Source organism: Alligator mississippiensis, chromosome 1, assembly GCF_030867095.1.
Source record: "Alligator mississippiensis isolate rAllMis1 chromosome 1, rAllMis1, whole genome shotgun sequence".
In the NCBI taxonomy this organism is placed as follows: Eukaryota; Metazoa; Chordata; order Crocodylia; family Alligatoridae; genus Alligator; species Alligator mississippiensis.
The window spans coordinates 186,144,828-186,171,150 of NC_081824.1; the positions used below are offsets into that span (position 1 = coordinate 186,144,828).

General features: G+C 39.0%; 1 protein-coding gene across 7 annotated transcripts in view; it reads left to right on the forward strand.

Moving 5' to 3' along the window:
• The window catches only part of ESRRG (estrogen related receptor gamma), a 518,556-nt gene that overhangs the window by 40,174 nt on the left and 452,059 nt on the right, over positions 1 to 26,323 (forward strand). Inside the window, exon 1 of one of the 7 annotated variants that reach the window (XM_059717760.1) lies at positions 3,388 to 3,885. The exons of the other annotated variants lie outside the window; for them this stretch is intronic. The gene's annotated coding sequence lies outside the window, so the exon portion shown is untranslated. Of the gene's footprint in view, positions 1 to 3,387; positions 3,886 to 26,323 lie in introns of those variants that run through there. 7 annotated transcript variants of the gene reach the window in all.

Below are 26,323 nucleotides of genomic sequence, written 5' to 3' on the forward strand. Positions count from 1 at the left end.
CCCAAATGAATTGGGATGGCTTCCTTAAGTGTGTTAATTATGATGAGTTAGTAATCTTTGCACATAATTAAAATAAGTAAAAAGTTCATGTTACTGGCCTCAGCAGAAATGATATTTTGAGTCTATCACACAGGTTTCAGTCTGGGAGAAAAAACAGAATTCAAGAGCAGCAACATTCAAAATGGCTTTAGCAGTCTGTCAAGATGGTGGAAATAGGCTTATTTTCTTGCAAATGGGTATCTTTGCTATCTGTCCAAGATCCCACTTTTTCTTTACCATGACACATTTTGAATTTTCCAGCTACAACATCTAGAAGTTAGATAATGGAATGACAGAACACTTCTCTCTGTATACTGAGTTGGAGAATTAATATTTTCAGTCCTGGGTTTCAGCATGGTGAGGGAGACGTCTGTTTTAAAACAAAGTTACCTGAAAATCTTTTTACATACTTAAGATTAATATATTCATATACATTATGCTTGATGAAATCTCAGTGCCCATGTTTTGTCAAGCTGTATAACATCAGCTAGAGCATGCTTTGGTAAAAATAATCAATGGTTGCTATTAAATATGAATAATATCATTTATGACAGTATTTCTTCTTGCAAATTTCCCTACAGCTAATCTCTTATAATAAAAAGACTCAAACCCATAGGGATTGGAATTATAATCTAATTGGTTTTCCTTTTAACTATATGTTTACAGCAAAGTACATTTTAGTGCAGTGTTGGGTTTGTTTGGTTTTTTTTCCTTTTCCTTTGGAAAATTATCAGATTGGCCACCCTGGTAACTATTCCAGGTTGTATAAGGGCAAGCTTTCTCTTATTAAGTCAGTCCCAGTGTGACAGTACCCCCAGTAGGAATGTGAAGGGAATAATTCAGGATCCCAGACCATTCAGTTTTGTATCTCTTTCAGGGCACCCAAGGGTGAGTGCACAATATTGAACTATGTTTTGTTGTCTCTTGTCAAAGGGTTGCTAACAGGAACTTAAACTGGAACTGGGCCAAAACCACTGATTCATCTTACATGGGCCATTTTGAAATAGCCAACCACCATATATTTATGAATATACCTCTTTAAATTCCTACATATTTTTTCAAACATTCTGTACTTAATGCAGTATTTATAGACCTGATCTCTTCTGGAAAGCTCCTACTGGGCATTGAGTAGGGCCTGTAATGACTGCAATTATCTTTGATTTCTCTTTGCCTTTCATATGTACTTCTTTTTCAGGAGCTGTGAAAGGTGTTGTGAAGTTCTCCAAGACAACAAAATTGTCTCGTGGCCTCGAGTGAGAGTCCTAGTCAGAGCCAACCAAATTAACTATAATTTCCTGGGACTTCAGCATATCTCTTTCATAATGCTGAAATACCCTTACATTATTTGTGTGTACCAAATAAGATTTTGGTGTGTGTTAATTTAGTTTTAACAGTGTCAGATTGCCATTGAGCATCAGTCTGATGACCTAAGCAGCCATTAGGGCATCTCATTTGGGCACCCCAAAGCACCTGTGACTTTTAAAGGTCTCAGTCTGAAGCTTATCCTGGGCTCTAGCTGGACTGCTGGTTTTGACAGTTGCTTTGCGAAGGCAGAATCAAAAGCAAATGACAACTCATTAGTGTAGCTGTGTAGGTGATCTTATGCTGTCACATAGTTTTTATCTATGCTTGAGCCATTTCAAGTGTTTTAGCAGTGTCTGCTCTTTTATTTACATCCAACTTTGTTCCTGGATTTTTTTTAGCTTCTTCTGGACCTTTGTTCAAAAAGTCCCTTAAGTTATCTTATACTAAATTGAGGCACCATTATCAGTACACAGTGGGCGTGTCTACACGAGATGCTGTGTCACCGTAATGACAAGCTATGGCATATAGCTCGTAATTTTGACGTAGCTTCAGTGGGCATGAACCGTGCTCATTGCTGCTGCGCTGTAGTGTTAGAAACGACCTGTGCTGCTGAGACTGCACAGTAACGGTGGTTACTGCACAGTCATTTAGTACTTGCTTTAGTAAGTACTAAATGACTGCAGTGCACAGTAACAACTGCGCAGTTGGGGGCACGTGTAGATGCGCACCCAGTTTGAAACAGTTTGAATGGGTACACTTGGACCTTTCATATTATAGCACATCACATTTCATGTTTTAGGTTTTTGGGATGCAATTCATGAAACATACTGCAGTATGCCCTTACATTTTCTACCTCTTCATATGACAAATTTATCCAAATGTTGTAAAAGTCTCTGCCTTTCTTTCCATTCCAGATTAGCAGATAACCATCATTTTGCTTCTTCGTATCTATATATCAAGTAATTCTCATTTTCCCATTCCTCAGGAAAGTTCCTGCTTTTCTAGTGCATCTTAGATAATATGGTTGCATTTACAGGATTTCTGACCTCACACTGTAATTTTTGCTTTATGTGTATAATCCTGTAAAAAGTAGTACAGAATTTATGGAATGAGTCCATCTTTATTATATATTATTTGTGCTGGAATAGAAAACGTAAGAACTATACAGGCACACAGTCATTGCATTTATGAGCCTGCCACTATAGAAAAGTTCATCCAGAAAAACTCTTATGTAGTAAACACATTTTAAATGTGTTAGAAGAACAACTTCTAAAAAGAGTTGTATCGCAACTAACAGACATTTCTTTCAAGGTGTACCTATGTATGTATTTAGTTAAACAAAACATAAGTAAGCACATTATCTGTAGTAGTACCATCTAATGACTCCTAATAATATTATTTATTTCTTTTATGAACCAGTCTTTTCAGAGAGATCAGTTATTTTATGGAATAGTGTATATAACATAAACTTTTAGCTTTCAATCCAGTGAAGTCATTTTACAGAATAGCATCACTATTGTGTGTTCATTTTGGCATTTTAAAACTATGAAAATTGACACACAAGCTGAAAGAGACTTTGCGATTTTGACTGTACTTTAAATTAAAACTGGATTATGGCAGCCTAGGGGCAAATATCCATGGAAAGTCTGTTGGAATGGTGTAGAATAGGAGATGCCCATTCTCAGCATAATTTTAACAAATTATTTCTTTTGTTTGCTTAACATCCACCCTAATGGACTTCTGCGTCAGAAGGATATTCCCTGAAGACGTTAAATTTTACATTTAGGGGCAGATTCATGCACACATTGAATAGAATATGATTGGCTGCTTAAGAATCTTGTTCCTGGCCAATACCTACAAAGATCAAGATGTTGCTTTTAGAATGTCAAACTAATGGTTAATGAGTATATGGTTAATATATAGAGGCAATAGTAAATGCTTGCTGGTCAGCAGATATTTTGTCCTAGTGGCTCCCAGAGCACTTACTGTTCCAGGTTTACTAAACCCTATAGGCAGCACTTCTGTTCTTTGGGTTACTCATTGAGCTTTTAATAGTCAACTTAATTTGAGTTAAGGTTCAGTTTAGTAACTCTAGCAATTAGCAGAAAATATTGTTGGTATTCAACTGGTGAACCGTATTACACGTGATAAGTGTAAGCACAGTGTACCAGGAGGTAAAAGATAAAAGATCAATTCTTATGGATCCTATAGTTGCAAGCTTTTAAGGATAAATTACGGAAACTTTGTAATTATTGTGGGTAATCTTGCAGAAAATTGAATCTTGAACATGTATGAGGAAGTTTGGTCTCCTTTGCTCACCATAGCTTTGTAGTGTTAAAGCAGCTCTCTGTACTGTTGGCTCCTTGGTTACCTGTCAGGCTTTGTGTTTCACTTCACTGCAGGTAAAATGCTGTTTCTAAGATTGGGTAAATCCCTGGCAAAAGCAAGAGGACTTATTTTTCAGGCATGTTGCTAAGACATCTAGTTCTTTCTTTCTCTGTCTCTTTGAAAGCAGCTTTGGAGCGTGCTGAAGTGTACGAGGTAAGAAGGAAAGTCTGTTGTTTGACTCTTTGTTGGACAATTTATTTTTTTTGACTGTTTCATGGTTTAAACTTTCTGGTGAAGTACAAAAAAAAAAGAAAACTCCAACAAGACTTTTTGTTCTGCTTAAATAAGGTCCAGTTTAATTGCAGAGGGCCTGTTTGTACCCACAGGATAAAACACTAGGGTTTATAAGTATGATCAGGACCTCATAAAAAGACACAGGCAAGGGGGGGTTCATTTGATGTGGTTCAGTTGGATTTGGTTCTTTTTATCAAGTGAACGTTTTAAAGTGTTTGTAACAGATATCTGACTGATGCTCATGGAGCATGAAAACTGCTATCACTACACAGGGCAGATAATACAAGCTCGGGTGCATTGCAGACTTCCCACGTTGTCCATTATGGCCTGTCTACACTTGTCTATATCTAGGTCCCTAAAAGAGCAGCCCATGTAATGGAGCTAGTGGGAGTTCTCTCATAGACAAAGAACAGAGGGTAGCAGGCATTTTTAACACAGTCATCTCTAAACTTTCTCAGGGGTAAATGACACTGTGTTTAAAAGTGCCAGCAGCCATGGAAGTCTCATGCACATGACTGTGAAAATAGCTACGTCTCCGCTGGTTTTAACAATGAGGAGAATTTTTTGACAGAAAAAAGTAGTGGAAACAGCGCCAGTTGAGGTAGTTTACTCTACAGGTTTTAGCTGTGAACTTACAGACCAGTGGTTCTCAACCTTTTTAGACTCAAGGCACCCACTGGAAAATGCCAACTCTTAGTTTTCACTAGGTTTTTGACTAAAAAAAAATAGTCATTGATTTTCCATTACAAAGATGTCAGAAAGATCATAGTAAGTCAAGATGCTTTTAACACTATGGATGCCTATTTAAAATCTCTGAGTTTATCTTGTGAATCATGTTTACACACCTAACAGTGCTGATATTGTCTGGCACCCCTAGGACTCTTGAAAGGATAACAGGCCACCTCAGCATGCCCAGCCATCTTGGCTGAGAATCACTGACATAGGCTAATGTGTTCCCTAGTTTCTAGGGAGGGTCAGGATATTTTGTTGGAGGATATTGTCATGTGTGTGGATGCTTGTGAAGTAAATCATGCTTCAGATGTTTGCTGAAGCATATGGGGTGATATTTTGGCTCCATTAAAATCAATGGGAGATTTGGATTTCACTGTCAGGCCAGGTACAGACATTACACTGTTACTAGTATAAGTGATCAGAGACTGGTCCGTATCTGTAACAGAACAGAAGTTTGACACACAGACTGGTTTAAAAATGGCAGAACCTAGTCTAAGAGTTGCCCCTAACCGTACCCCCAAAGGGCGAATGTGTGTTCTGTTTATGAACTGATCTAAACTATGCTGCTTACAGAAAACCATGTAACTTAGATCAATTCTGCCTTGGGCTTTTTGAGTGTCTGTACCTAGCCACAATGTCTGTTTCCTCTTTATACTCCCATAGTACCCTCTACAAGGTGTGTCTTATCTGTGGGAAAAATACCAAGAGTATTCTGATAAAGCCTACAATAAAAAGTTTACCAAACAATTGATTGTGTTATTTATAGGAAAGGTATGGTAAAAGTGTTGATTATTGTAATTTCTTGAATTTCTGTGGAACAAAACGTCCTGACTGGTTCTGCTGACACTATGATTTAAACACTGACAAGTTTGGACAGGGAGTATATGGACACGGACAGAAGTTACATTTGTCATGCGATTGGCCCCTTGAAAGTGCTCTACAGCCGTGTCCTTACAGAAGTGCATGGCTGTAGAACACTTTTAAAGTGCCTAATCGTGTGACAAACTGAACCCTCATTACGTGGGGGTTTAGATAAAGGCATTCCAAAGCCTTCACCCACCCCCAGAGCTGTCTTTAGAATTGGAGAGGGGGGAGGCAGTTCCATCTGGGGTTTGCTCAGCTTGCATTGGAGGGCGGGGCAGGTGGATTGGAGCTCCTCTCCTCCCCCTGCCCTGCCCCGCAAGGTGCTGGTTGAGCCAACCCCGGATCAAGCTCCCTCCCATTCTTTCCCTCCCTCCTGCCCCCCATTCTGAAGACAGCACTGGAGTTGGGAAGGTAGAGCAGGGCTAGGGAGAGCAGCTGCAGATATGCAGTTGCTCCAAACTGGAGCTCTATCCCCCAATCCCCAGGACCCAACAGTGAACATCTGTTGGTGGGGGGGAGCTCTGTAACTAATGGTGCTTCCTGTGGAGTGCCATGAGTTACAGCAGGGAGCTGTCGGCTCTCAGCCCCATTTTACATGGGACTGAACTCATAAGTAACGTGAAAATGGCATCCTAGGGTTCACATGTATTTCCTTTCTGTGCGTCTTCTACATGTTTGCTAAAAAGCAATTTATTTAACTGCTGTATTGCAAACTAACACTAAGATCTAAAAACTGCCATGTTTTTTGCCTCCTGCAGATAATCATCAGCAAAACAGTTTCTGCACTTATAATACAATAATTTTATTAACAGCGTATAAGGTGCACTAGTATCATAGTACTGTTCTTTCGCACAGCTGCCCTAACTGCAGCAGTAATAGTACTGATGTTTTTGTTTTGCTAGTGGTGTTAGTTAAAGAAATGCAGGGAGCAGATATATTGGTTTAGAAGACACTGTTGTTATATCCATGCCTAGCTTGGCAGGGCTTAGATTTGGCTATCCTAAGCAGTTCTGCCTTGAAATAACAAGGTTGCCATGAAAAACTCAAATAGATATTATTAAGGAATTAAAATATTTCATTAGAATGCATGTCCAGAATAGTGGGAGACAGTATACATGTGTCAATAATGAGAATTATAGTCCTGCCAAGGAATGGGAAAATCTTTCTCACAATAGCAGAAGCAGCACTACTTTAGACCAGCTAACAATGGAATTCTCTTGGGAAGAGCTGCACGACCCCAAAATAAGAGCAACATGCCATCTATATGCCACAGACGGAAACTTCAGATACTTCTGTTTTATAATAATGCCACATTACTGTATGTGATTTCAGAGCAGCGATCTTGGCAATAGCGCTCAAAGCACAGCACTAAATACCTGACGTCTGCGCACTAACCAGACATGAATGTTTTTTCATTGTTAGATTAGAGAACTAAAACTCGGGGCTCTGGGGCATTAATTCTAAATGATCTATAAAATATGGGAAATAATGAAAATAATAAGTGCTTACCTTCTAGGAGTTACTTGCAGTTTAACTGTTTCTGAAGTGGGTTGATTTCCATGTCTGAACGGTGTTATAGAAGTGCAAAGTGTTTCTCTTTTAGATAGCACTGTATTTAAGTTCCTATTTTGATCACTGTATAACAAAACCTTTGAATATCTCTTCCATCATGGTTGGCTACCATAAATTATGTGATAATGAGGATGGAGTAGAGGTCACAGGGTTGCAAATATATGGGAGAAGATGGTGAGCTTAACTTTACCAGGTGAAAGAAAGGTTAGTAAACCAACTGCATGAACACTTCAAAGCATGTAGCTGGTTTACTGCACTAACTTAATTATCTGTTTATGACATATGTTTGTCAAACATATCTATAGCCCAGATACTGTTACTTGCAGAGGGCTTCTGTTTGATTGCCAGTTTACTGAATCCTTTCTCCTGCTTCTCTGCATTACTCTCTTCAAGGACTCCCTCCCTTCCCCTGTTTCCCGTCCCTTCCCTCCTTAGTCTGTTTAAATGGAAACTTACTCTTCTCTTTGTAATGGCTGAAAATATTTTAAGATGCAACGTTTGCAGCCTGACGAAATGGTTTCAATATGATTTTTAAGTGAGGCAGATGAGAAGTGTAAGATTTCTTTATTTTTTTCTCTTCCTTTTAATTTCTTCTATTCAATTAGTTGCATTATGGAACCAGTTTAGATTTTCAGTGAATAAGTGGCTCGGATCCTATATGTAATGCTACAATGGGTGTATCTACACATGACCAGCAGCTACTTTGCTGTAGTGGCGCTCTCCCCCATTATAGCAACCAGGTGCCACATGTATGGCACAGTACGGGCGGTTACTTTGCCGTGCTTTACTACTTCCAAAAATGAACAAACAGACATAATTTAAAACATACTGGGCCCCTACATGTTGCCCTATGGCAGCATTGTTACTGTGCCATGCTTTAGTACTTCCACAAGGCAGGACTAGACTTCTGAAAGGAAGTACTAAAGCATGGTGCAGTAACAATGTCTCCATAGGGCAATGTGTAGACACGCCCAGTATGTTTTAAACTATATGACTGTTTGTTGATTTTTTCTGCAGACTGTAATCTGAATTGCAGAGGTGGAATTAACAACTCATTGCACCAAAATTGAATAGAGTCATGTTCTGGGACACCCAAACCTGGTCTGTGGTTGGTGAGCTATAGATGTCAGTAGACGAAGACTGTGAGGAACTGTTCAGCTTGTTTATTGTTTCTTCTTCCGCAATATCTGTTACCCAGTTAGGTACAGTTTTTAATATGGTCATTTTTAATACTTATCCTTTGAAGCTCATGGGTAGATGGAAGGAAACAGAGTGAGATTGTGGCAAACTAAAAGTCTGGGATAATCTATATAAATAAAAGTGAAGTAAAATAACACTAAAATAAATTAAATGAATTCAACACAAGTGCTCAGTAGGAATCTATTTTAGGAAAGCTCTTAACTCTGATATTAGATCAGCCATGGTAAAAGTATTAGCTAAAGAAACCAGTAATGTACCTATTGTGAATTCACTTGAGTAATTCATTAGCCAACACTTCTAAGCAGAAGAAGTTGCAAGTAAAATTCTAAATGAGTTTTTGCCCCTCTGTAGCAATGCTTTGGTTACAAATAAAGAAAAAGATATTGCACATGTATTCTTTTTTCAAATAAAGAGATTACATTGGTTATCTTTGTTGTGTCAGTTGCCTGTGTGTGCTGATTTAATACAAAATTTTGTTTACTAAACAAAGACACGACCCAACTCTGATCTTGGTTACATTGGTGGAAATATGGAGCAGCCTGTTGTCTTTAGAGGAGTTGCTTTGGGTTGCTTCTGGTATAACTAGATCAGAACTTTGCCCATGGTTTGAGTAATTTTCTGATTTAAAGGTGCAGTTGATTACAGGCATGTTTTACTTACTAATATGCTTGGCATTAAATGCAGTAACATACAGCTCTTAATAAGGGCCTCAGATAAGCTAAGAGGAAAACTTTTTTGTTTATCCTAGTTTTTATTTGTTCTGCTTTTGCAGATTGAATTTCATAAAAGAAACTGTTGTATTGTAATAACTCCTGCAAGCTTTAGCTCTTTCTTTGGGGGAAGAGTACTGACCTTTCCCTATTTTTAATAAAACCTTTATGGTTTTCTGTTTGCCTCCTCTAGAATAGCACAGTCATTTTTATTTTGTGTTGGTTGGGGAAAACCTATTTATTTCTTTTGTATATAAGACATCAGGAAAGTCTTGGGACGAGGCGCTTTATAGCCTTAGTTTATAGTGGTGTAACTGAAAGGAGGATCACATAGTATATATTGCCACCGCATGTAGTGTTAGATGGAACAATATGGGTGCCTAGTGAAGTATTAGTTTAAGCACAAGCTACTCAGAACAAGTTAATAAAAACAATCAGTGAATGGCAAATTATAAGGACATATTTGCATGTGTGCATCCCCCTTTGACAACTAGTAACAGCTATGTGTATGTGTGTATAGGAAGCAGTACAGTCCAATGGATAGGGCACAAGCCTGGGAGTCAGAAGAAGTGAGTTCTATTCCTGGCTCTGCCCCTGATCTGCACTCCTTTGTTAAGTGCTTTGAGATCTCTGGATGAAAGGCATTATAAAAGAGCTAAGTATTATTAAGCCTGCTTAGTTAGACACTAGGCTTTAGTGTCTTTTATTTTCTGCTTTGTGCTTTATGTGAATAGAGTGTGAAACTGCTAGGAGAGCCCTTTGTTCTTTAAGACTGGCATTTTCCTTCAGCCTCCCCCTTTTTTTGTTCAGTCCCACACTACTGGAAGGTAAAGGACACAGCATTTATTTAAACAATATGAAGTTACCTAAATAACAGGCATATTGAACCAGATTATCATTAACATGAATGACAAATCATTTCTATCTGATACTTCTAGATGCTTCTGGAATAATTCTGATCATTTCAAGTGTTACTGTGTAGAAGACATGGAAGACTTTCTGTCTGGGATTCTCCTGTATATACCAGAAGAGAGCAGTCCCAGTCTTCATCAGACAAAGGCTGCTTCTGTGTCAGAGACTGACTTGTCTTCATGATAGTGACAGAAAACTAAAGGATAGCACTGAAGTCACACTTGCTGAAGATCTGACCTGTAACTCTTTGCTTTGTCACCTCCCTAACACCTAAAAACATTATCTCCAGGGAGTTCTAGAAATACAAGCTAAGATCTCTGAGAGCTGGCTCCTATCTGAAAGGAGTAATATGTGCAGTGTATTGTAATAAATAAACAGCTCTCTGGCAAGTTCGTGAGCTCACAACAGCATTTCTTTCTGCATCGGTTTCTCTTCTGCTATCTCTGATCGTTCTGCACTCGCGTGTCCCCCTGGTTTCCTACAAAATGGTTTTGATCAATGCAGGGTTTTTCCAGACATCTTGCTAATAGCTTGATTTTTCTTCCAGCTGCTTCATTAAATGCCTTCCTGTCTATCGTATCAGAGAGCAGACGCAAAGCTTTAGTTGCTTCTCCATCACCACCTCTTTTCTTGAAGCTTCTATAGGTGCACAATAATTCTGAAGACCCCTTTTTTACTTGTACCCAGGAAACAAATATCCAGGAATGGCTATTCTGTGTCTGTGGGTATTTGCTACAGGGAGAACATAAACCATCTGAACTTGTCCCAGCTATATTCCTCCAATTGCGATTACCCCCTTGTGGTGTGTGTTTTTTTTTTGTTTTTTTTTTTGCTCAGTCCAGCTATGTGCTTAAGGAGACCAGGATTCTGCCCAAATCAACAGTCTGACACTGAATTTAAAAAGTCTACCCTCCTGCTGCATTAAAAAGAAGCACTGGATACTGTTGTGATGAGTGGTACAGGAAAACCCTTTCTTTAGATTTCTTCAGGAATTGTGATCGTGTGGCCTTAATAGAATCACTGAGTGTCAGACTATCTTGTGACTATGATTTCAGCTACTCATTTGTGAAGGGAAAGATCTAGCTCAGTGTTCCAGGAGCTTCACAAACAATATTTAACTAATTTGGGGGAAAAATCCATCAAAATAGCCTTTTCTAGAGTTTCCAGAAAACCCATCAACACTTGATTCACAGTATCTTTTTATCATTGGGCATTTGCTTTCTGTGCCTACTTAGCTCAGTTATCCAGAAAATATTCTTTTTTTTTTCTCCAGAGCTAAGACTCAAGCAACATAGTCTATATGCCACCGAGCTTTGTAAAGAATCTTACTGCTGAAAGTTTCACAGCTGCTGAGGAATAGGCCAAGCCTTCCTCATAATGTGACACTAAAACAAGAATATGTATTCCATTGGGATTGATCATGTATTTTCCCAGACTCCTTTCCTTTTGAAAGAAATATGCTAGGACTTCCCAACTACATGCCTAACAGATGGAGGCAGCAACCAATTTCCATTGCAAAGGCGTTCAGCCACAAAACATCCAAAAGAATTATGGAATTGGACAAGTTCACAAACTGCAACCTAAATCAAGAGCCATGGAAATAAGAGCTGAACAACTTGCTTAGCAAGTCTAGGAACATATCTACTCCTGATAGAAATATACAGGAATGAACATTTCAGAACTTAAACCCCTTATTTATTAGGGCCTAGCTTTTGGAGTTGCTATCTATGTTATGGGTTTTCCACACTTCAGAAAATCAGGTCTTTAATATCTGGCCAATGGTTGCAACTACTGAAAAAGCACCTTTCAAACTATACAGAATGACCTTCTGCTGAGGCAGGCTTAATATAGCTCCAACTGGCTTAGTCAGGTAGAACCTTCCCTTTTGGCTCACTTGATATGCTGCCTACAGGCCATGAAAGACCCAGGGTCTTGGCTGTGGTGATATGGAGGGACACACTGTTAATATAGAAAGAGGATTGGACACCGTTAATTGGTTAATTCCAGTCCAGTGTGTGGCCACAGTTTGTTGACTATAGTAGCCTCCTTTGGTGATAACTGTGGGTAAATGGATGAAAGAACATAATATGCTTCATTATGCCATCTTTTCAGAACACCTGAGGTTCTGCACACCATGAAGGTCTGAAATAAAGACCATCAAAAGCAATACTTCTCCTTCCTGAAGTATTCCTCCCACAATCCCAAGATGGATATGAATAGGTTTCAGAATGCCATTCACTGAAAAGTAGAAGGTAGTTGCTTGTGTAACTTTGGATCTCCTGTACATATGGGGCATGAAAGGATACTTACAGAACCATCTGGTTTCATGTTTGTTTTGTCAGAAACATCTACCAAAATAATAGTATAGAATCGCACAGAAATAAAAAGCAGATGGAGATATCTCCCATGTATGATCCGTGGGGAGGTGAGAATTCATCTTCCATAAAAATCTAAGGACCTGTTGTCATTGCTGGCCTTGGACTGTCTAGTTTTATTCTCTTGCTCTAAAATAATTAACTCCTTTCTGACCTACAGTGGGTGACTGCTGAGCCTTCCAGTAACTAATCCAACTAATGCAAGATCCAAAGTTTTGAACTATGTTTCCATAGAAAAAGTGATTAAGATCCTTAAAACAAGGATAGCCATGTATGTAGCCACAGATAATATGGTTTTGTAAACTTGGACTATCAGTAAAGTTGAGCTTTGAAGACTATGTAAGTATGCCAGAAACCACTGAAAAGTAGAATCCATATTTGCACTTGTCTGGATTGGGTCATTTAATTGCACAAGTGTGCAGTGGCCTGGTTGGAAAGAGGCATATGAAACTGAACTTAAAAGAGAGCCAATGAAATCATTAACTGACTTACCTTCTGGATGTGACAAGTGATGAATCAGCCTAAACTTGCCTGGAGCTTTCTTTGGGACAATACCCATAGGGGAAACCCTCATATGCTCAAGTCAAGCGTTTTCAAGCGGGCCCTCTATTCTTCCCAAATGCCAGTTCTTTTTTGTCTCATCTCTAATTACCTGAGGACATCTAACTGCTGATCTCAGCTTTTTAGTCAATGTTTGCATCTTGGGGGTTTGAGTGCAGGATAGTGAACCCTCAACAAATACTTCATGCAGCAACTGTATGCACGCGTGTGTTTCCTTGTCAGCCTATTTCCACAATGACGGAAACATTTTATTTGCCCTCACTGTCATTTTTGTTTGTTGCAGGCCCCTTCAACTAACCTGCGTGCTTCCAACTTCCTTGCTTTGATTTGGGTGACTGCTTGAAGCACCTGCTAATGGCTTGGAGCATTCATGCTGAAGTGTGCAGTCTCTGTACCACGCACACTCCAAACTGTTAGTAAATGGCAAGTGTGTGACTTCAGCATGCAGGCTTTACTAGTTGGGCCTAGGAGTCTGCTTTCTGTTTGCTGATGGAAGCATTCTGTTCAGTGCTCCCTTTCTCTAACCTTGTTCCAGTCCCTTACATTCTTTCCATAAGCTACTTTCTGTACTTCAGCTACATAACACTAGTATTCTGGATCTGATCCAGATATTTGAGTGAAAAGTGGGGTATTTCCAAGTTGTGGGGGTCATGGGTGTTGCGGTAACAGGTATGATACAAATAACAGCAGCAACAATGATGATGATGATGATGATTCATAGAAGTTTAGGGCTGGAAGGAACCTCTTGAGATCATCAGGTCCAGCCCCCCCTGCTCTGGGGAGGAAAGACTGCTGGGGTCAAATAACCCCAGCCCGGTGTGTTTCCAGTCTCCTTTTGAAGATCTCAAGGGTAGGTGCCTGCACCATCCTCGCTGGGAGTCTATTCCAGAGGCCAGTCACACAAACTGTGAAGAAGTTTTTCCTTATATCTAGTCTGAAACCTTTTTCTAGGAGTTTATGACCGCTGCTTCTGGTTTTCCCCTGGGGTGCTTTGGTGAATAGTTGTCTGCCTAGCCCCTGATGCCCCTTGATATATTGTAAGCTGCCACCAAATCCCACCAAAGTCTTCTCTTTTCTAGGCTGAACAGTCCCATATCTGTCAGCCTTTCCTCGCATGGTCTGATAATGGCTCCTCATAAGTAGATCTGAAAGCACTTTACAAAAGATGAGCTGTTATTCCCACGTTGCAGATGGCAACACTGAGGTAGAGAGTGGGGTCACAACATGTTCAAGGTCATCCAGTAGACTATTGGCTAGGAATAGAGTTCATGTCTCCTGTGCCACTATATAGTATACAGAAAAAGAGAGAAATCCTAAAAGCCTGAAGAATAGCACCACTTCCACCTAATGATAAAGTTCCTCTCTATTTGGTGATTACCTTCACTGCTTTTGGGATTGTTTTGTGCCAGTCTTTGATGTGAGTCATCCTGTTCACTATGCATAAGCAAGAATACATTAATGAGTTCTATACACTGTGCTTTCTCATTCATATCACTTGGCAAGGGACAACCCTAATGGAGTAGCTAAGCATGACTTCACAGGCAATATGGTCCAACTCGGTAACTGACACTGTTCCCCTCATTTACTTTCCATGCTGCACCCACATGCACTGGCTTTTCTATACCTAGGATATCACTGACATGGGATTGCTCCCTCTGAAAAATCATTTATTTTCTTTTTTAGAATAATTGCTGTTAACAGTTATTGGAAAAGCATAAGCATTGGCTTCTTGCCTGAATATTTACGCCTACATAACCTGCCAGTCCCATTAGTGGAAGGAATCATGCTCTTTCTACCAAGTTGCATGCCAGTATTCAATCATATCTTGCCTTCTACCTATCTGCTACCTCAGTGGAAGTGCCTCACAGTGCATTATTACAATCTAGGATGCCCCTCAAGAGCTATCTTACTCATTGTGCTGCAAATCATATACTTGTCGATACTAGAGAAGCATCTGCTCTGATAAAAATATGGTCTGACCACCATAGTGTTTGATTTGTCTAATCATTAGTTACTGGTTGTCTCAACATAACCCTATTCATAGTGCTGAAAAGAAGCCCATACAGTAGACCCTCATGTGTCTGACTCCTTTTCATATGGTATTCAGATCATATGAATGCCCAATTTGGTCACCAGAAAAAAAAAAAAACTGAGCATCTGCACATGCATAAGTAAGCAAGGATGGCAGCAGGAAGCAACAAGATTTTGTTCTTATGTTCCTCTTTTTTGGTGCTGTTATATTGCAGATGTTACATATATCAGAACAGTTCGCATATATGAACTGATGATGATCATAGGAAGGTCAGATAAGCGAGGGTCTATTGTAGTTGCTCCTGTAATGGAATTGTTTGATGTTCATCTGTTAAATGTTATCTTTAGATGCCTTTTGGAATAGTGTAAGCATAGTAACTCCTGAGTTTCTAGTTGTGCCTTTGACCCTGACTTCCTCTGTGGCTTTTGACATTTTGTGTTTTTTTCCTGATATGCATGGTGATGAGTACTACTTACCTGCCTACCTATTGAAGATCTTGTAAGGACTGATAAACAGTTAAGATATTATTTAAATATAATTTTTCCCATCTCTGTCTATTTTTCTGGTTATTTAATTTCACACAGTTGCTCTTCTTAACCATCCTTAATCTTTTTAACTACTTCATCATCATTTTGTATAATTTCTTATGGATTTATGAACGTGTAGAGGGTCAAGAGAAGGAATAAACTCTTTCACTGCATGTCCCACAAAAGCTCCCTTTCACTGTTTACAGATTTGTCCCTCCCCTTTCTTCTTAAGTGCCAAATCAGCCTTTTTTAATGTACCCCAGGTCTTTTTCTAAATAGCAGTGCCATATTGCTCTTCCTAATTTCAGTAAAAAATGTCTTGGATTTACATATATCACTTAGATCTAGCCCATATTATTCCTCTAAAAGGGTGGGGGATGCTGGTCCTGGTCTGGTTCTTCATCAGATCATACATACCGGCCCTGTCTACATGAAACACTGACTGTGCAGTAGCCCAATATGACCGTGTGGCAAAAACAGTGATGTGACGCTGCTGTGGAGCAGTATTAGGCTACCGCGCAGTAGCATCATGTAAAACACGTTCATCGTCACTATTGTGCAGTAACTCAGGTTACTGCATAGTCATTTAATAGTTGTTTATACAAGTACTAAATGACTGCACAGTAATGACTGCGCTGTCAGCATCTCATGTAGACAATGACACAGTTCCTTAACGTCTCTTTGCCCACAACTCTCAGCCTTTGGCTCTGTGTGCATACAGAGATTTAAGTCTGAAGAACCTACCACCCATCTTCTAAATGGTGTCTTCTCTTAGTATCTCTAGTACTTAGTTGAGACTTCCTGTTTCTTGTCTACTTAGTGTTCTGTGGTACTCACTTTTGGAATCGTTTTTCTTGCCCTTCCCCATAAGCCTTCTATTAGGCAGCTACATACTTAAGCAGTGATAAGAGTTTGCTCTGAACATTAAATCAAGGAAAGAAAATGAGAAGTCAACTCACTGCTTTTGGCATCTGGAGAGGTACAGTGCTGATAGGACACAAATCCTATCAGCATTTTTTTTGCTACCCCAGCCTTGTTTTTTCACATAACAAATCTGTGATATATCCTAAATGTAAATAATAGAAATATTTTACATCAGATAATTATTTTGGGCTTATGCAGTATGAAATCCTCTTGGGTTCTTCTCTTTTCTGCCTTGTAATAGTTTAAAAAAACTAAAAAACAAAATCTGGTTTAAAAAAGGCAGATAATACAATATCTGTTAATAGATCCAGAGTAATGTGGGTTTGAGAAGAGAAAAACATTCGTGTAGCTGAATCTCTGAAATGTAGCTGTACCACTGTAGTTGGGGAAAATTTGTTTGAAGATGTATTACGTTCCACGATCAAATGGAAAAAACGGCACCTGTCATCATATTTAGAAAACAGCTGGGTAGCATGGCTAAGTGCCACAGTCTCTTTTCACATGGCCTTTATGCTGAAACCATCCAAGCTCGATCTTCAGCAAGTGGAATAACCCAGTGCCTTTAAATGGTTACAAAAACATCTACTTCGGGGACAGCTCTTATTGCAGCAGAGTTTGCTTCTGATGCTTCTAATTAGCAGTTAATGGATTACACTTTACTTTTGTAAGCCAGCAGGCACTCTTTTTAGGGTACTTTTTCAGTTTTTTGAAGTAGCCAGATATCTGCCTTTTACACTGCCTTCATGCCTGTAATTTGAACATGCAGAATACATTTGAAATAAAACTATTCAAGATTTATTTAGTGCTAATATATTTAATTTAAATCTGAATAAGCATTTTTTTACGTGGGCTTTTTCTCTTATCTAACATCTTAAAAAATACCTCTAATGGGTTTACTGTCCTTGCTGATCTAGTCTTTGATGCAGAATCTCTCAAATGCATATGTATTTTTAATTAAAATATTTATATACGCAAAGAAAATCTTGACTTTTTTATATTTGCAAACATAGCTTTAATATATGCTTATTTAAAAATACATTTTTCCAGCTGAATGCACTAAGGGTACATGCTGAAGCACCAGTGCTTTTCAAAAAGCAGGTGTGTTTGTACAAGTTAGCAATTTTTACTCTGATTTTGAATTAAATGACAATAGGATTGTTAACAAAGAATATATATTACCTTATCATATATGACAGATGCACATAGTCCTGTGGTGTATCTGTAACTGAATTAAAAAAAAACCCACCCTTTTCAGAAACATCCGTTAATGGTTTAATAACTTTGTAACTGTTTAATTGTGAATGACACACATCTGTTGCAGCAACCCTTGCCTGTTGACCTAGGGTTTGAGGCTGCTGTCCTTACTCAGGTAAGACTTCCACTAAAGTAGTGTTTAAAATGAACCAGTTTGAAACAGGAGGGGGAGCTCTCACTGCACTAGCCAAGAAAGGGGGGATGGTATGGGGATTTCCTAACATGGAGGGGAAGCTTCCTTACCTAGGAATGAGATGGGGCACTCACTTCTACTTTGATCAGAGGTATGTGCATGGTGCTTCCCTCTGCTCCATGTTTCAGTAATGTAGCATTAAACTCTTGGGAGCCCAGTCCTCCATCTCTTATTTACACAAGTGATCAGAGCGTTCAACTCATATGAATAAGCAATATGAGATAAGAGCCATAGTTTGTGACAAAGGACGTGCCAGTTGGGAGTGCCCCAATTTAGCAAGGCGCTTAAGTGTATCTTTATCCAAGATAGCACTTGTTAAGCAAGAGGTTTGAATGTAGAGCTGGGTGAAATGGTAGCTATGGTGACCAGGAGATGGCACAGCTGCCATGGCTGGTTCAAAATAAATGATGTTATTTGCTAGAAAAACACATGCAAAATGTGTAATATGAAATAACCGTTATGGCAAATCTCTTAACCTATCTTTTTTTCATTGTGTTACCTTAACATGGCTATGACAACTTTCCTCAACCCTGTGTGGCAAGAGGGCACATTTGTGTCTTTTACAATTATATATATTTATGTTGCATAATATGCTGGTCCACCTCGCCTGGTAGGGCAGGGCCAGAAATGTGGTGCAGGTGGAGTAAGCCCTCCTCTCCTTTAAATCTCCATGCAACCTGTCTGTGTCCATAACTGCAGCGCCCCCATCTTGCCAGGAGCATGGGATTTCTTGGCATGGGATAGGAGTGCTCCCATCTCCTTGTTCTCTGGACAGCAAACACAGATAAACATCTAGCACGGTGTATTCCCACCCCCAGAGCCAAGCAGAACCAGAAAAGAGACGGTGATTCTCTGGCTTGGTTTTCTTCCTAGGCTGCTCCAAGGAAAACACAAAAATGTGGTGTCCCTTGCTTGGACCACAGTTGCAGTCAAGTCCTCTCTGAATAATTCTCCCCTGCTTACTCGCTGGCAGGTGGATGAAGTAATGGGAACATATGAAAAATAGTTCACATCCTTTTGCACATTATGGCCAGGTACAGACATTATACTTTTACTAGTATATGTTATCCGAAACCTGTAACAGAACAGAAATTTGGTACACATAGACTGGTTTAAAAATGGTGGAACCTGGTCTAAGATTTGCCTCCTCATTAAAAGGCAAACATGTGTTCTGTTTGCTACCAATCTAAACTACGCCCCTTACAGAAAACCGCGTAACTTAGATCAATTCTGCTTTGGGCCTTTTGAATGTCTGTAGCTAGCCTACATGTCTTTTTAAAAAACCAGCATGACAGTTGACAGGCCCAATATAATGGTATAACTTTTTCCTAAAAATAACCTTTATGAAAGGAGTATTCCCTGAAAATGATAAAAGCTCTAGATTTCTCCCAAACAAAGTCTGACAGGGATAAAATTCAGTTCTCACTTGGCTGGAACCCTCATAACACACTCAGAGCTCAATCACAGATGTCAATGAACTGCAGGATCAGCCCCCATTCAACACATAGCAGAGCTGTACTGTAGTAGCACTGCCTCCTGCAGATACATTTCCAGTCTGTAGATTGGTCTTTGGTGCCACTTGCTCAGTGTGTTGGGACTTTCATACTCATCAGCATAACTTCCCTGACCCCTCTGGTTCTCTGCCCATGCATAGCTGGTCCAACTCAGGGACTCAGCAGCTCAGAAGGTTTTTTGTCGGCCAACCATCCCAAGGATTAATTCCACCTCTCCCCACCAAGTAAAAATATTTTTTGGTACAAAATTTATCAAACTTCTAGCAACAAATTTGTTGTGTTTGATATTAGAGGGGTTGGGAAGGGAAAGATATATTTGACAGGGATCTTCTTACCTACAAAAGCAAGGTTTCAGATCACTTGCATCTCCCAGTAGATGGTCAGCTTCAACATGAAGCACTTCGTAAGTATTTCTGTCTGTTTTTGTTTCTAGGGGTGCCAAGGATGGCTGAACGTTTAGCATTTAGACTAAACTTGCCACTGGAGACAAAAAAAAAAAAAAGGAATGTCTGAGATTGCATTTTTTGACCTTTTCTTGAGAATATGGGGAGAAATTAGGAAAGTACGATTTAGATGTCGGTATTTGGGTGACGTGACAAAGAACAAAGCATCATGACATGGCAGGGGACTGAAGCAGTGGTTTGTTTCATGAAAAAATTGAAAGTGTAAATTGCATGAGAAAAACCATGACAAATTTCATGGAAAAATAAAAAGCGTAAATGTATACGAGAGCAGAAAGTCTGAGGAAGGACAGCACACTCCTCTGTCACCGGAGTCCTGCTCTCAATACTGGATTAAACGTGACTAGCCCCTTGCGTTCAGATGAACCCTTTTGGAAGTTCTTTTTTTAAAGCCAGCAGCTTGGCCTTCTAATTTTAACTCTGATGGCACATAATTAGAAATATTTCCAAACTTGTTTACAAACACCTGCACTGATAGTGTGTGCCTGCAATTTTAGAAGGACTGTCTTGTCACCTCTAGTGGGGGTTGAGAGGGCATTTCAGTTCTTTGTGCTTGTACAGTTGCTGGATACTGGAGCAAAAGTTGCTTCTTCTATTTTTTTATGATGTTTTAGGCAGGACTGAAATGTATTTTATCAGGGAGCCTTTTACTGCTTTGAAATCAGAAGAATAGTTAACCAGTGGTCATTTGGGACAAGGCTTGATTTAAACTGACACTCAAAGGAGAAATTCCAGTGACTAATTTTAGCAGCCTGGTGTCTGCATTTGGAGAGGATGGTTTTATGTTTTCTGTATTTATATCTAATTTAAATATATTACTTTCTTGTCTACTGTCTTTTAGTAATGGATTCTGAAACAGTTTTAAATACCATAATTCATGCAACTCAACATTTTATTACATTAGAAGTAAGAAAGCATGATGCTTTTTGAGCATGAGTGGGTTTATGTGGTACACAGGGTTTTAGGCAAAATTTCTCCAACTATGTGAATTTTCGGTTAGGTTCATTGACAACAATTTTGCTTTTCTGAAAAACAGAACAAATATTTTGGCTACAACGGAAGGCTAAAAGCAATTAGGAAAACAAAATATTAACCAAAGTTTTTATAGAATCACTTACACTGGCATTAGAAATGCAGGGTAAGCAGAACATTTTGTAAAAATAAGCTTTTGCCTTTTCATTCATGCCCTTATGCCCGTCACACCTGGATACTAGCTGCTGCATTTAGATTAGCAGTGCTGCTTATGAATTCCTTAAATAATATGGAAAATTATGTCCTACTAATGTCCCTTTAAGTTGCTCTGGGAGCAGAAACAACCCTTAAAATACTCATAGTACTGGGCTGGTACTTGGGCAGCATTAGCTGTCCTGTTGGCTGCTCTATGTGCCAGTTATTTCTAAATGCCCTGTGGAAGCTCCTGTAACTTTAAACAACCTCTGCGATTATTTTAAATTACGCTGGGATCAGCACTGCACCTCTTCACCTCCCTCCATGAAATCCCGAATATTGAAAGGGAAAAGGTGACAAAATGACTTCCCTTTGTTTTTGTAAAGTATGCGTTATCAAAGTATGCAGCATAAAAATGTGGACCATTGTATTCATGTTTAACTTAAAAGGAACACACGGCCTGTTCCACAAAGGTATTTAGGTAACTTACTCCCCCTCTTTTTTTAATAATGGGAGTCATGTACCTAAATAAGAGTTAAACCCCTAAAAGTTTTTGTTGATTTGGCCCAAAGTAACTAATGTTCAAAGTCCTTTAATCTTTCCATACTTCAAGGTCAACATATGTCAAGTGGAGATAATAATTCTAACCTCCCTAGATACAAGTTTTAATTATTAAGTGTTTTGAAAACACTAGCCTAGAAGATATTATAGACGCCCAAAGATTTTAATATTATTATTCAACCCCCACACCTGTGCTTGACTACCATTTATCATCATGCTTTTTTAAGTGGCATGGTTCTGAAAAAAATCTTCTCTATCTGCATTGAATGGGGATTTATTTTAAACAACTAAGTTAGTGAAAATTGTGCTTTAGGTATGAAACATAAGTAGTCCACTGGTTTCTCATGAAGTGTGGATGTTACGAGGCTGTAGCCATATTTGAAAATAACTTCAAACATAAGCCTTCCTGTGGTGAAGGTCTAGGTTGATTGGCATTAGAAATAGCTGACATTTTAGAAATCATTTGTTATGATTTAAATTTTACTGTAGACGTTAGACTCAAAGAGAATAAAGTAAATTCTCCTTCATAACCAGACTTAGACTTTTTGTATTTTAGTGTCTCTTCCTTATGCTGGAAAGAAAGCACTTTCTAGACTGACACACTAAGGGACATGTTGCTTCATGCCATTGTTACAGTTTTCCTCTATTTTTGTTTGCTTGTGTCAGCTCTATGCCCACTCTCCAAAGTGTTAATATGTAGAAATGTTTCCAGAAGGTTCAAAAGCAAGAAATATGCAAGTGTGGAAAAATCTGTCTAGCTAGCAAGGGCCTTTTTAAACACAAGCACATACAAAAACTTTAGGAAACCCTTGTGAATATAAGATTGAGTGAATACAAGATTGAGTGAATGCACCTCCAATTACAAGTTGTCTTAGATTTGTGAAAGATCTGATATTCATATTCATATTGGGGTTATCTCTGGCCACACGAAGCATCTTTTTGGGAAATGTCATGGCTTTTGTACTGAGATAGGATAGTAGATAAAGGTCTTTTATGGTACTTATCCACAAAAGAGCGTGGGCCCTTGAAAATATTAATTAAAGGAGGAATCTCTGAAGGAAAATATCAGTGCATCTGTTCTTCTTTGGTTCCTTTCTTGTAAAAGTTTTCATTCTCTGTGTTAGGTGGGTTCTTCTCTTTCACCAAGGGTGCTCAACCAAGGGCGCTTTCACCAAGGGTGCTCAAGTGCAGCCCATGGAGCCTTGGAATCCGAACCACAGGTCTCCCTACAGGTTGGAAAATTTGGCAGCGGGGGAGTGGTGACAATGAATACTACTATTCTCCCCCCAGCCAAATTCCAAAAACCCCAAACCACAAGCTCTACGCAGCAAGTTGGGGCTGGGCCAGCCCCCCACCCCCCAGCCTGGTCCCCTTCTTTGTGGCTGGGCCATGCCCCTCTCCCCACTCTCTGCTGCTCCACAATGCTGGTGGGTCCCGCCACTGCTGCCCTAGGTGCCAGGTCAGGACCACTGGTCAGATTCAGCCCACAGACAGACCAGGCACTGCCCATCTGGCCCACTGGCCAAAAAGGGTGAGCACTGTTGGTTTATATGTGTCTAGTTCAAATAGTCAAATTCACATATATTTAACTGGGCTGAAGGATACTACTTGTATTAGCGTTCTGAAATCAAATATGGGCATAGAGCAACTGTAAATTGCCAGTCCATCTGTGCACATTGTTAGTCCATGAACTACCATTGTTTGGCAATGGGTGCATTTTGAGAGCAAAAGCGAAAGCAAAATGCCAGTGTGGTAATAAAGTAGCTTATCAGATGTGTATCTTGCAGCCATTTCTCCAGTATTTCAGGCCTGTTGACTAGTTTAATGTTTCTTTCCAATATTCAGAATATTTCCTATTCTTTTCAAAGGAAAAAAAGAGAGGTAAGAAATGTTATTTTCTGTAAAGTAGCAAAAATGAAGAGCATCATGACTGACTGTTAATTAGGAAAGTACTATGGCCTTCTGAAAATGATTGTAATTTACTCCTTAAAGCTCTGTGCTTTCTTATTTTATACCAGTGAATGCATTTATTTAAGAAGGTATTTGTCACCTCAGGAGCAGAACCATGCTATGATACTTATTTTCTCTGCTTAATTGCATGTCAGAGGTTGGCAACCAAAATGAAGGGACACGGTGCAAACTTGGGTTGTCTTGAAGCAACATCCGAGTTTCAGACTTACCAGGCATTTTAAAAGGCATTTTTTTTCTCAGCATGCTAAAAGCCAGCATTGCACCCTTTTAATCCTAGTCAAGTTCTGTTTTGAAATGTTGGGGACCCTTTGAACAAGGGGGGAGACTTTCACCGTTAATGAATATGAAAACCACTTGCTGTACTTAGCATCGCATAAATGTGTGCTAGAAGGGATTAGTTCTGTATAAAGTGTGTGAGCACCCTAGCTCAGTCCTCTGTACTTGTTAATGAATTGGCCCTGCAGTAGAAGGGGAAACCAAATAAGGTGCTTGAGAACAGAGTAAGTACTGAGGAGGAAATTGAAATGACACAAAGCACAGTCATAGTTTTTAACTTTATATAATGTGTTTCGCAATATATTAGAAAATTAACTTTAGGACAAGTGGCAAGACCTGTTATGTAAGTAATCGAGCCATAGAGCTGGTTGGTATCTCTCCTTTCATTTGAGTTTCTCTGCGATGCGACTCTTGCAGGAGTGAATGCTTGCCACAGTCCCGGCTTGGCTCCTTGGTAAGTCTGTCTTCTGATACAGTTACTTTCCAAGTGACTGAATAGAAATAAGGACATTTTTCATGGAGTACTTTAAAAGAGAGCTGCTAATCAATATTTCTTATTATTTTATGCCCTGTGATTTTTACACCACCCCTACCAGCTGGTTAATCATGCAAAAGCTGAACACTTCATTAGCCAGAACATGTTTGCCCATGGGCATTTCTCTAGTAAATTAGTTCTTTCTATTTATACAGGTAAGTCATGGCCAAAAGTCTTTAAGGTGCCAAAGGTAAGGGTTGGAATTAATACCTTTTCTGAGTCTTCAAGAGAACTCATTTTTTAACTCTAAGTGCTGGTGGTTTGAAATTACTTTTGAATTAAAGATGACATGGAGAAAAGATCATTCTCAGGCTGGTCCAAAAAATATTGTGTCTTTCTGGAAATCTGACATGGCATTTGTTGTGTATCCTTTCTATAAAAAAAAAAAAAACCTCACCAAACAAAGTGTGTATTTGTGTAGTAGGAGGCATACTGACCATTCTTAGAGGGGTTTTTTCCTTACTAGTTACCTTTTACACCAATAATTGAAAATCTGTGGTTTACAGATGCTTTGTTCCCTAAAATGGAATGGTACTGTCTGAAAGCCTGCAATAGCCCAGCATTGAATTTAGCTTTCAGACATAGACCAGTGCAGTACTGCTTATATACCACTGTTTCCTGTAATCAATGTAGTTTTATGTCCACCTAGAATAGAAAGTCTAGATGGCAAATGTCTTGATATAACTGAACATAATAATCAATTGATCATCGATTCATTACATGCCCAAAGCTTCCACCGATTTCATTAAGACTATTGGGTTCATAAAGTGTGCAGGATCTCTCTAAAATGTTGTCTTTGTGACCAGTAAGTGAAGTATCAACACATTGCTAAATTTAGCCAGTTGCTCCTGCCAACTTGTATGTCTCAATAACTTAAAGAGCATTCCAAAAATAGCATGCCACTTACATCACTGTATCTCTTCTGCCTGATTTGCAGTATTTTACCAAATATTTGCATAAGAATTTGGTGTTTGGTGTATATAGGCAGAAAGTGAAAATAATGTTGTTAATGGATATCATTAACTCACAGCTAATGGAAACCATTTTGAAAAATTAAAGGTTGGTCAAAAGATTAACCCCCTGAGAGCGACCTGGTGGGCAGCAGGACCTAAGCTGAGAGACATTTAATCAGATGACTAGATCCTGATTAATACAGAATTTTACCACGGGCACCAAATAAACAGGTAGTTGGTATAAAATGTGCCATCAGCATTTGAATTTTGTGGTATGTTCACAAGGCCCTTATACTGAAATGATGTCTCATTCCCCTTATTTTTCTCCAAATGTATTGGCAATAAATGTTTCATTTTACAAGACTGGTGATTTTTTCCCAGTGTAAAAGCTGTCTTAATTATTTTTTTGTGCGCTGATTTCTGTACCTTGATAATTAGTTTCTTTAACCTTTATGTGAATCAGGACTGCAGGAATTATTCTTAAGGACTTTTAAAAAATGGATATTGGCTACCACTGCTTCGGCAAGTCACTTATTTTCACCTCCCTCATAAAATCATACAACACTGGTATTGTTGGATTAGATTGCTCTCATTTTTAAAACATATTTATGCAGTGCTACATCTTATTTTTCTCTTTTTATTCCTATTCATATTAACATATGTGGGCGAGAACCAGATTTTCATATGCGACTGTTCAGTGCCTAGCATAGAGGAGGCTTGTCTTGATTAGGGCTTCTGGACGTTGCTATAATATTTATATATTAAATCATAATAATATATTTTGATGTCTTGAAATCCAATTGAACTCAAGCTGAGTTTAAAAATCCAGGATCTGATTCAGGAGAATTCGGTCCCATCTGGTCTGTGGGTAGCAGGTGCGTGCGTGCATGTGGTAGGTTGATGATTGCAGGGAGTGAAACATTTGCTTTACATGTAAAGCTTTAATTCCAGTCTAATGCTGTGGTTTGAGGCTCTCTGCTTGCAGTTTAAGTTCCCATTTAAGTACAAAAATCTATTGTTTTTCTCCATTTTTAGACAACATAATTGTGTTGGTAAATGGCAG